The sequence below is a fragment of the Petaurus breviceps genome, unplaced genomic scaffold (assembly GCF_028583685.1).
Source record: "Petaurus breviceps papuanus isolate PSGF00001 unplaced genomic scaffold, PetGlider_PUasm1.0 90822, whole genome shotgun sequence".
NCBI lineage: Eukaryota > Metazoa > Chordata > Mammalia > Diprotodontia > Petauridae > Petaurus > Petaurus breviceps.
In genome coordinates this window covers 3,888,715-3,901,865 of record NW_027187351.1, presented here as the reverse complement: position 1 = coordinate 3,901,865, position 13,151 = coordinate 3,888,715, and positions in this window count along the sequence as shown.

Genomic DNA, 13,151 nt, shown 5'->3' with positions numbered 1-13,151 from the left:
GCACATGCCCTCAGGCCACACAACTCCAATGAATGCTGCAGCTGTCAAAACATGAAAAGGGGTCATGAGTGGGAAAAGTTTAAGATCTGTCCTAGGAAACTTATCTTCCCCTCTAATTATTCCTGCCTTTTGTCATCTTTGCCAGGTTACAGCATGTAAAGTCAAACCTTGAATGTTTTCATTTCAATTTCCCTTATCATTAGTGATTTGGAGCATTCTTTCATATGTTTAAAATCTTCAATTCTCCTTTTCAAAAGTATTTTTCCAAATCCTTTTCCCATTTATCTACTTTTATAGATGAGGAAACTAGAGGCAAGAAAGGTTTAGAGACTTGCCCAGGTAACACAGGTTGACAGACCTGGGATCCCAACCTAGTCAAGACTTCTGACTTAAAAGCCTTCATAGTTTCTACTATACTAAATTACCTCTCAAACTTTCCCCCAAGCACCCCAGAATACCTTTGATTATCTCAAAAGATTTTGTTCTAGAGGCTATACCTAGAAGTTGCCCTGAAGCTATGATGTCCTGATTGCTACATTTTTATCTAACTTAGGACCTGACCATGATTCATTTCAGCCATATTTCTGTCCACCATATTGCCTCCATGCATGACTCTGTTCTCTTCCTTCCCCTATTCCCTTCTTGTTCTGGAACTAAAATCAACTCAGTACTGCCATTGCTCCTAGGGGCAGCTAGGTGATGAAGTGATAGAATGCCATGCCTGAAGTCAGGAAGATTTATCTTCCTGAGTTCAAATCTGGTCTCAGATACTTACTAACTGTGTGACCCTGGGCAAGTCACTCAACCCTGTTTGCCTCAGTTTCCTCATCTGTCAAATGAGCTGGAGAAAGAAATGGCCAACCACTCCAGTACCTTTACCAAGAAAACCAGTTAGAAAGAGTCAGACTTGACTGCAAGGACTGAACAATAAAACCATTGCTTCTGGAAAAGACATGTCAGTTGTGCCAAATAGTTTCCCCATAGCTCTAGCTGCCATCTGTGTGACTTCTCAGAACAGAATGCTCTTCCTTGGCCACTGCTCCCCTATAGATGTTCTCTTCTCCTATAAAAATGTAAGTCTTGAGGTCAGGGGCTTCTCTCCCTTTTATGTTTGTATCTCCAGTGCCAAGCAATAGTGCATGACATATAATTCATCCATCCTTCATTCAGTTCTAATCTCCTACATATCATAGTTTAGACTGGATGTCCTGAAGGCATGTCAGACTCAGCCTGTCCAGAACAAAATCAACATTTACATTTTCCCATTTCTGTTGAATATACCACCATACAGGAATTCATTCAGGTTTGGAATCCTTTACTCTTTTCACTCTTCCTTCACATCAAAGAAGGTGCCAATGATTATCCTACCTTCACAACATATTTCTCATCTAGTTCTTTCTCTCCACTTAAACAGATAGCTCCCTAATTCAGGATCTCATCACGTCTCATCTGGACTACTGCAATAATCTTTAATAACCTAGTTGATCTCTTTGCTGCTAGACTCTCCCCTCTTCAACACATTCTCCATAAGCTAGGTGGTGCAGCAGTCAGAGTGTTGGACCTAAAGTCAGGATAACCTGATGACCCTGGGTAAGTCACTCAACCTCTGTTTGCCTCAGTTTCCTTATTTGTAAAATGGGGATAAGAGCACCTACCTCCCAGAATTGTTGTGAGGATCAATTGAAATAACATATGTAAAGTGCTTTCAAAACCTTAAAGTGCTATATAGATGCCAGCTATTTATAATAATATTAACTCTTAATATTAGCATTATTATGGGTGGCTGGATGGTGCAGTGAATAGAACACCGGCCCTGGAGTCAGGAAGACCTGAGTTCAAATTTGACCTCAGACACTTAGCACGCACACAAAAAAACTAGCCGTGTGACCTTGGGCAAGTTGCTTAACTCCAATTGCCCTACCTTCCCCCCTCAAAAAAAAAAAAAAAAGCAATATTAGCATTATTATAACAGTCACCAAAATTTTAAAGCAGAGGTCTAACTAGGTCATTCCCCTGATCAAGAGGCTCCATGGCTCCCTCTTGCTTCCGGGATAAAGTACATGCTCCCCTGTTTTACTTTGAAAGCTCTTTGATGTCTGCCTCTAGTCAACCTATTCAGACTTCTAACATATTACTCTCCTTCAATATTCTACATTCTAGTAAATATGTCCAGTTTGCTGTTTCTCATAGGCAATTTTCTGCCTCCCAACTTGGTGCTTTTGGGCAAGCTGTCCTTTTTTTGTGCAAGAAATGCACCTGGGGCGGCTAGGTAGCACAGTGAATAGAGCACTGGCCCCGGAGTCAGAAGGCCCTGAGTTCAAATGTGGCCTCAGACACTTAACACAAAACTAGCCATGTGACCTTGGGCAAGTCACTTAACCCCAATTGCCCTACCTTCTCCCCTCCAAAAAGAAAAATCTAAAAAAAAAAAAAGAAATGCACCTTTTCTTCACTACCTCCTCTGACTACAAATCTCGACTTCCTTTAAGTCCTGATGAAAATCCCACCTTCTACAGGAAGCCTTCTCCAACCCCATTTAATTGCAGTGCTTTACCTCTTTTAATTATTTCTATTTATTCTATGTATAGTTTGCTTTATATAAATTTGTTTGCATGTTGCCTCCTTCATTAGATTGTAAGCTCTTTATAGGCATTGCTTAGCGCAGCACCTAGCACACAGTAGGTGCTTAATACATATTTGTTGACTGATTGACAGTCCCTAGTTCTTCTCAGAATTCAACTCAAGGGATACCTCCTTTAGGAAGTCTATTTTAATTTTCTGATGATGGCCTTCCCCCAAAGTGGGTGGAGCTTTAGACATATTTTGTATTTAATTTTCTATATACAACTGATAGTATGTGATATGTTCAGATGGAGGGAATCCTCAAATTGAGATCACAAATCCACTTGAGTTTGTGTACACGTGGTTTCTCCTCGATAGAATGAATGCTCCTGGAGGGCAAGTATAGGTTCCTATGTGTCTAGCACGTAGTAGGTATATGCTTATTGAATTGAATTAGGTAGTAGACATCCTTTTTCCTTTTCTCTTTCCTTCCTCCCTTCCTTCCTTCCTCCCTCCCTCCCTCCCTCCCTCCCTCCCTTCCTTCCTTCCTCCCTCCCTTCCTTCCTTCCTTCCTTCCTTCCTTCCTTCCTTCCTTCCTTCCTTCCTTCCTTCCTTCCTTCCTTCCTTCCTTCCTTCCTTCCTTCCTTCCTTCCTTCCCTCCTTCCTTCCTTCCTCCCCCACCCTCTTTCTTTCATAAACATAGACCTTCTTTATCTATTTAGGCAGCTAGGTAATATAGTGGTCTATACCTGGAATCAAGAATGCCTGAGTTCAAATTCTGCCTCAGACATTTATTATCTGGAGACCTGGACAAATCTCTTGACCTTTCTCATCCCCCAATTTCCCATCTGCAAAACGGGGAAAGTAATCAGGGTTGTTATGAGTATCAAATGAAATAACATATGTAAGGCACTTTGTAAACTTTAAAACATTACATAAATACTATTATTATTATTATCTAAATGACTGTGGATCTCATTTCTAGGACCTTGTAGTATTCTAGATCTCTCTCTCTCTCCCTCCCTCTCTCTTTTTTGGAGGGGGGAAGGCATACAACATCACACAGCTAGTTAAGTGTCAAGTGTCTGAGGGCACATTTGAACTCAGGTTCTCCTGACTCCAGGGCTGGTGCTTTATTCACTGCGCCACCTAGCTACCTCAGTATTCTAAATCTTGATGCAATCAACACAGTGCCATCCACAAACAGGAACATCATCATTCAAATTCTCATTCAGCATTTATTAAGTGCTTACTATGTACAAGATATTGAGTAACAGATTAAAATATTGGTCACCATGCCCAAATTGGATTTAGATCAGGCACAGAGGGATAGTTCAGCATTAGGAAAACAAGATAATTAACCATATTAAATATATGATCAATAAAAATCACATGATTATTTATTAGCTAAAGGAAAAAAACCTTTGACAAAATAGAACGTTCATCTGTGCTAAACCTCTTAAAAAGCATATGCATGGAAGGGTGGCTTTAAACTATGATAAAAATATCTCTTTAAAACCAAAGGCTTTAATTATTTGTAATAGTGAACACCAGAAAATTTCCCAGTAAATGCAAGATAGCAAAGAGAGCAAGAAAAGAGAAAGAAATTAAATGTGTAAGGAAGGCAAAGAAGAAGCAAAATGATTCCCTTTTTTTCTGATGGCATAATAGTTTACTTAGGAAATGCCAGATAATTAGCAAAGGAACTCAGGCAATTATTAGCTTCAACAAAGTACCAGGACACAAAATAAATCTATGATAATCATCAGCATTTCCATATAGCAAAAGCAAAAACCAGGAGGAGATAATATAAAGAGAAATTCTGTTCAAAATAGCTATCAAATGTATATAATATCTGGAATATCTGTATATAATGTATATAATATCTGGAATCTACTAAGACAGATTCCACATGTAAAATATTACAAAGCATAGAAAAATAGGAATACGGACTGCTTATGATTGGGTTGTGATAAAAGTTGTGATACTACCTATATTGATGTATAGAATTGATGTTATATCAATCAAACTATAATTAAGGGTTTAATTTATAAAGCTAAATGGAATAGTAAAAATCATCAAGAAGAACAAAAGATACAGAAAATCAAGAGAAATAATGAAAAAAGTAGGGATGAAGGGGATATAGCATGTCCAGACCTCAAATTATATTATAAAGTATTGTTGTTCAATTTGTTTTCTGTCATATCTGACTCTTTGTGACCCCATCTGGCATTTTCTTGGCAAAGAAACTGGAGTGGTTTGCTATCTCCTTCTCCAGCTCATTTTACAGATGAAGATACTGAAGTAACAGACTTGCCCAGGGTCATATAGCTGTAAGTGTCTGAGACCAGATTAGAGGAGTCTTCCTGACTCCAGGCCTGGTATTCTATCAGCTGCACCATCTTGCTGCCTCATATTGTAAAGTAATAATCACTAAAAGTATTTGGTACTGATTCCAAGGAATTAAAATTCATAAAAATAAAATAGAAAATATATGATAAACTATAATAAAAATATTTTATAGCAACATTTGTGTGTATGTGTGTGTGTGTGTGTGTGTGTGTGGTAACAAAGAACTGAAAATAAAGTGTGTGCCTCTTGATTAGGGAATGGTTAAATAGTGATGATGGTAATAAATGTAATTAGTGCAGGACAATTGTGCTTGTAAGAACCAATGGAACCAATGAACGTGAAGAATTCTGGGTAACATGAGAAGACACATGAACTGATGCTGGGTGATGTAAGCTGATCTCTGCCAGTCACTGCCTTTTGCCATCATCATTCTTTTCTGACCTTTGTTCAAAAGGCAGAGTAATTGGAGATTATACTATAATCAATTTAGAACATGAGGGAGACTCTATAGTCTATGTAGTTTAAATCTCTACTTTACAAATGTGGAAACTGAGACCCAGAGAGCTTAAGTGATTGGGATTAAACTCCAAATCCCCTGATTCTCAATCTAGACTCTGATTCCACTATGCCACAGAGACCCAAAGATTTGATTCAATTCAATATAATCAATATAAATGTCCATGTTCCTTTTGGACTCTAGTTGCCTCAAGTGTGGGCATCCCCCAAGTTTCTATCGGTTCCCTCTGCCCTATTTTCAATCTACAGTCTCTCTCTTCTTCATTTTATCATTAAGTCCATAGAAGCTAAAAAAGGGCAACAAGATAAAGAAGAAGAAACTGTAGAGTGATATAGAAGGGTAGAGAGCAATGAAATGAGCCATGCCCACACTTAGGTGGAAGCCAGATTGTGAGGGATTGAGAAGTGAATGGGGGGTAAGGAAACGGAGGTTAACAAGTAGTTGGAAATGGAGTTTGGGTACAGATTGCATAAGGCCTTGAATGCCAGGCTAAGTAGTTGGTAGCAATGGTTTGATGTTTCACTTGGGTCCCGTGTACGACCCAAAACAAAATAGTCTTTGTAGCTCACAGGGTGCCTACTTGGTCGGCTACTCCTGAGAAGCAGCATAGCATGGTTGATATCTTGCAGGACTCCAGAATGGTAAAGTTCTATAATCAAATCCTGATAATGATTATAACTCTGATAATTATCAAATCTCTGATAATTATCAATTGTGTGATCATGAATACATTGCTTTGGTGTTAATAATACCTGTTGCATCTGTCTCCTGATGCTCAGATGAGATAACCTATGTAAAATACACTGTCCATTTTAAAATGCTTTATAACGGTAACATAATATTTTTCTTATGTTTCTCTAAGCTAGCTTGGCTAGTTGTCAGTAATGGTCACAAGAAGGGGGAAGTACAGGCCTGAAAGATGCTGATCCTAAGTTCTGACATTACACTGGTGGAAACAAGTTGAGGAGAAATTGTATCTTTTCTTTTTTGGAGGTGTGGAGCTCCTGGAAAATAAGACAGGGTTTGACAGAAGTGAACCTGGGCTTTCCCCACAGCCATCGATTCATAGAATCATTGACTTCACTTTGGCAGCAGACTGACTAATAGAATCCGCCCCAAGAAGGAGAAATCAGTTCATGTTGCTGAATCAGGGCGACATCGCATGAAAGAGACAGTGTGGTACAGTTTACCTCAGCTTGTGGTTATGTAGGTCAAACAGCACATTCTTTGCATCTCCCAGATAATATTATGTTCTAAAATTGAGGTTATGCTGACAGTGGATTCCATTCAAAATATGGTTCCCAATTCAATGCAATGCAATCCAATCTAATGAAATCCATATTAAGTCACTCCATGAAAGGCACTGGTTGATGTTTCAAAGACAAAAGCAAAACAGTCTTCATTTTCAAGGAACTCACCTTCTAATTTTTCATACTTGCACATGCCAGAGGCTAGCAGGTTTCGGGGTCTCCTGAATATGGCTCAGTAGTATGAGTAAGAATCTGGGATTCTAGACCCACATCCTTGCTCCTTCTGGATTTCAGTGATCTTTGTTCCTCAATTACTTTGTTTCAGGTATAAATAAAAACATTCTATTTACATAGCCTTAGACTGTGGGGATCCTTGTCCCAACTTCCACTCAGGCTGAGGAGTTGCTTCCCCTAGAGTAAGACTAGACACGTTTCCCTTTCAATATTCCAGCTGTTGAGGGCTGTGGTATGTCTTTTTAATGTGGATGGCTCAATCCCCTTTTCTGGTGTGTTCTCAATCAATTGCCAGGATCAAGGTCAAAAGTGGATAATGTAATTTGATCATGGGAGACAGTGTGGCTTAGACTAAGTGGAAGTCAGAGGACCTTGGTCCAATCTATTCTTTTCCACTTCCCCCATGCTACCTCAGGTATGCTGTTTCACCTCTCTGGCCTGGTTTCTTCGTCTGTGAAATGAGGGGTGTTGGACTAGATGGCCTCTGAGGTCCCTTCCAGCTAGCTCTAAACCTATGATCCTATGATTTATAAATTTTTTTTTACTTTTTGGAGGGGGGAGGGCAGGGCAATTGGGGTTAAGTGACTTGCCCAAGGTCACATGGCTATTGTGTTAAGTGTCTGAGGTCACATTTGAACTCAGGTCCTCCTGACTCCAGGGCTACTCACTGTGTCACCTAGCCTGTGATTTAGAAGCAGGAATTAGACTGGATTCCTTAAGTAAGGACATCAGGCAGGAAACACAACTCTGGTTATCCAACCGATGTGCCTTCTGGTCTCCAGCCTTGACTCTATAGGCTTTATCTTTTAATGTACCCCAACCTCAGCCACTATACAGCCCCCCACTATTACCACCTGGCTATTGCCATAATTATCAAGAAGCCTCAAGGTTCAATAATGAAGCAGGAGAATATTGTCTTTGGCTAATACTCATGCTTGCCCATTCATCTTCCTTTCTGCTCCCTCCCTTTGGTGTCTGCCCAGATACCCAATCCCTAAGCTCTGCCCTCTCAGGCCTGGTGTTCTCATGTTATCTTCAGTTGTCGAGTGCTCTCTGTTGTCATTAGACCTCCATCACTGTACCTTACTCATTCTGTTGGGCATCACCTTCATATCAGACTCATCGTGTCTTCCAAGGATGATTTGATAAAGGAATATTGTGTGAATGGGTAGAAGGTTATCAGAAGTCTCCTTTTTACAACCCAAATCAGGAGTACCCTTCCTCGTTAGGTAATATTTTTTTCTTTGGGTTTAGATCTGTGATTCACTGAAGAAGGGAACTCCCACTTGAGGAAGACCCCTCTCTATGAGTGCAATTTATAGTCTCATGGGGTTGTCTGGGGCACTGAGTGGTTAAGTGATTTATTAGGGTCAAGCAATCAGTATATACTTGAAACAACTTGAGGTCTTCCATATTCTGAGGCTGGTGCTCTAGCCTCTATACCAGGCTACCTCTCCTACATAAAAATTCTTTTACTAGTGGCCTTTTGGAAAGAGTGCCTCCAACTTTTATTGCCTCATTCAGTGGACTGATAGCAATGATGGGAATTTCTGGCTCTTTACTGTGTCACTCAGTTGTGTCTAGGGGTTGCACTAATCACCTTATGGCTTTATCAGGCACAACTGGGGTCTTGGAAAGGAGTGCTATTGACAGCACCATAGTCTGCTCACCAGGGATAGCATTTAGTTTAGTCATATTTGATGTAACTCTTGCTTCTGATTCCATTGCTGTTCTAATCCAAGGCACAGATCCAACAGAACTCTCCTAGTCCATTGCTAGAAAACTTCCTCTCCACTTTGTGTATTCTCCATCAATCTTTGGTCTACCAGGATAGTAAAGAGCTTTGAATTCATGTCATATCAAAATGGAGATGGTTAGACTGGAGAGGAGAAAACCTAGGGGTATACTGTAGTCAGCTCAAACTGGTCGGACAGAGCCGATTGCTAAATATTCAGTGTGAGCATTTACACCTTGGAAATTGGCAAACACTACAAATCAGGGCTTGATTTATTGTTTTGATGATTTTCTAGATTAAGAAAGTGATGGAGAAAATTTTAATAATGAAGATTAAACTTCAAAGTATGTACTGTGTACTGCCCCCACTCAGCCCAGAGGGTTGGTTGTTAAACATTTACCAGAACGCCTCTGACTTATGGGAAGAAATAGTATATTTAAGTATTTGAAGGTCTTTCAAGCTATTCAGCTTGGCCCTAGAAAACAGAGATAAGAGTAATGGGTACAAGATGCAGAGAAGAAAATTTAGGTTTGAAGCAGGGAAAAAAAACTTTCCAAAAATGGGTTATCAAAAAATGGAATGGATTGCTGTATGAGGTAACATGTTTCCCTTTACTGGAGGTCTTTCAGCAAAGCTAGATAATCATTTAAGTATGTTAAATGGTTTGTGTGTTGTTTTTTTCTTTTCTTTTTTTTTGTCTTTTTGGAAGGGGAAAGGCAGGGCAATTGGGGTTAAGTGACTTGCCCAAGGTCACACAGCTAGTAAGTGTTAGGTGTCTGAGGCAGAATTTGAACTCAGGTCCTCCTGAGTTCATGGCCAGTGCTCTATTCACTGCACCACCCAGCTGCCCCTTTTACTTTTCTTTTTAAAAAATTAATAATCATTTATTTTCTCTTCACCTTTTCATCCCTCTCTCCCCGCTAAAAAAGAGAAAAAAATGGAAACTTTTATAACAAATATACATGATCAAGTAAAACAAATCCCAACAATGGCCATGTCCAAAAAATGTATCTCATTCTGCATATTTGGCCCACCCTTCTTTCAGGAGGTGGCATTCTTCTGTTTGTTTGGTTTTATTTAATCTTTTTTCAATGAACAAAAACATATTTTCTCTTCTTCCTATCCCCTCACCATTAGGGGGAAAAAGAAAAAAAAACAAAGCTTAAATTAATATATACAGTCAAGCAAAACAAATTCTCATATTGGTCATGGTAAAAAAAAATGTGTGTCTTATTCTGTTTCTGAGGCCTGCATCTCCCTGTGAGGAGGCATATATCATGCTTCATCATAAGTCCTCTGGAATCAGGATTGTTCATTTTGTTGATTAGAGTTTTTATGTTTTTTTGAGTTGTTGCTGTATGGTGTTGCTACTGTATAAATCATTTTCCTTGTTCTGCTCACTTCAGTCTATACTAGTTCATATTAGTCTTCCCAGGTTTCACTGAAATTTTTCCTTTCATAATAATAAAGAACACCTGCTTAGCTTATAGTTCTTCTCAGAATATTCCAATTCCAACTTGGTCACCTTGCTCCCATCAACTATACCTTCACCAATCACCTAACTTAGTATCTCCTTATCTCAGTATTATATTTGTTTTTAACTCTGTACCATCTCCTTTTTGTTCTTTGTCTTCTCACTCTATTTGTAAAACTACAAATTTTTCAGCCTTACTCAGCTTACATGAAGAACATGGCCATGACATCTGTTTCCACATCCATGGTTCAATCAGTTCTTCCTTTGTGTAAATAATAAAAATGCCTTAGTCAAGCAAGAAAATGCAGAGTCAATACCCAATTTTTAAAAAGTAAGTTTTAAAAGATAATTCAAGGGTATAATTTTTACCTTTGTCCCTACTCTTTAACTGTTATAAATAACTACTTAATCTAGCCCTGGTATATATCTAGACTTGATTGAAAAGATGCTTCATAATTCTGACTATAAAACATAATCAGACAAACTTCTTTGTACTCCTAAATCCTTATATTAGAGTTGGATCCCTCCAAGGGCATGCCGGAACCAGTTTGAACAGATTCATGAGATTGATTGTTAAAATTTTCAGTGTGAGAATTTATCATTCATAAATCAGCAAATTCTACAAATCAGGGCTGAATTTATTGTTTTGTTGATTTCTAAACTTCATAAAGTGAAGGAGAAAATGTCTATAATTCAGATTATTCTTAGAAGGGTATACATTTTCTTCTTTTCAAAAAACTGGTTGTTAAACATATACCATACACCTCTGGATACCTCCCAGGATGGTTCAGAAACAATAACCAGCTTAGACCATCCCTTGAAAAGGATGATGATGTGGGATATGAGCTATGAGGAACCAGTGCTATGATTTGGTCTGGGCTCCTTAATTCAATCAGTTATAATGTGGTGTTGATTATAGCTTGAGTTCCATGATCATATAGGTCAATTTGTTTTGCACTGAAGAAAGCCTATGTGCTATGGCCACAAACTGCTCACCGACCCCTAATAGGTCATCCCACAAATACATATTTTGGTCACAAGGGGCAGTACATTTCTTTCCCCTTCTATAGGGTTAGTAGGTCCTGTTGTTGGGGAGTTGGCGTCAGTCTGTCCCCTTTTCTCAAAATAACTTGTTCTGTTCATCTCATAGTATTTTCCTCCTTAATCAGGCATAATTCTGGTTAGAGAGAAGGAGCATCAGGTGATGAATGATAGATGGTCTAGGAGACTCAACTCAATCCAATGAGCATTATCATTGGCATGATGCAGTGGGGGTTGGTGAGTAGGACTGAGAATATAAAGCAATGTGGAAAACATTGTTCCTGACCCAATGAGCTTGTCATCTAGTTGGGAAGCAGCATGGTATAGGGACAAGAGTTCTGGCTCTGGAGTCAAAGGACCTGAATTCAAATGCCTCCTCTGATACTATCTTTGGGACCTTAAGTGACTCACTTAACTCCCACCCCCCAACCCCCACCTTTTCTTGGTTTTAATTTTTACTAGTATCTTTTATTTTTGTATCACATTCATTTCCAATATACTTCTTCCCTTCCCTACTAGAGCCATCTCCTGTAAGAACTAATAACATAATGGGGGGGGGGGGGCGTGAAGAGTGATTCTGCAAAACTAACCGACATATTGTCTCAGTCTCACAAATATTAAATATCCTATACCCATTGTCCTTCCTATCTGTTGCAGGTAATTTTATTATTATTATTTTTTTAAAGCAATTGGGGTTAAGTAACTTGCTCAAGGTTACATGGCCAGTTATTTCTGGGTGTGGTGCTAAGTATCTGAGCCCGGATTCGATCCCAGGTCAACCCTACTCTGGGGCTGGTGCTCTTACTCACTGAGCCACCTGGCTGCCTCTAAGCAATTGGGGTTAAGTAACTTGCTCAAGGTTACATGGCCAGTTATTTCTGGGTGTGGTGCTAAGTGTCTGAGCCCGGATTCGATCCCAGGTCATCCTGACGCCGGGGCTGGTGCTCTTACTCACTGTGCTACCTGGCTGCCCTGTTGCAGGTAATTGTAACAAATTATTATTTTGATAGACTTGGAAACCTTGCCACATTATCTCATCTTAGGAAACATTTTATACCATAATAATAACTGACCTTTATTTAGTGCTTTAAAGTTTGCAAACAGCTCTACATTCATTATCTCACTTGGGTCTCATGATAGCCCTGTGATAGGGGTATTATGGATATTATTATCCCCATTTTAGAGTGGAGGAAATTGAAACTTAGAGGAATTGAATGATTTGCTGACAGTCACAGAGTTAGTTAAATATCATAGGTAGGATTTGAATACAGTTCTTGATACAAACTCCAGGGTACTATCTACTATATTAACCTACTTTTTGGGATCAGTTCCCTCACATAGCAGCAGTTATGCTATTGATATAGTAACCCAATTTTATTGAATACACCTGTACTCTGTCCATTGAATTAAAATAAGAATTTATTGAGGTGGACCATGAAATAAACAAAGCCCAGAAAGGTCCAGTTGCATCCTATTTTGGGTTTGGTTATAGACTTATTTCACCTTTCTAGAAATTTAGCCTCCCTAGTCTTAAAATGGGGTAAATGATTTTTCTTTTCTAGCTTCATGCTAAGAACTCTCTAAAAGAGAAAATATACAATTAACATTTGCATGTCTCTTGAAGATAAGAAAATAGAGCAGAGAGCATGTGGAAAGATTTGATTCATGTAAATAAAGAAAAGAAAATAGCATTTTGGAACCTGGGTCATCTCTGCAGTTAATCAGACATTTCAGGATTCTGTTATAGCGTGAGATACTGAAGGTGGAAGTGGGGGTGGTGATTAAAGATTTGAGCATTCTGCCGTCATCCCTTTCCTTTCAGGTCTCCCTTTTCCACCCCTCAGAAAGTAGAATTGAAAAAAAAGGTTAGTCATCAACTCCAAGTTAACCACAGCTCTAAGACAAGAAATAGGCTAGTGGAAATAAGGGCAGTGATTGCTTTACAACCACTATAAAAGAAGCAGGTACTATCAAGGATACAATACA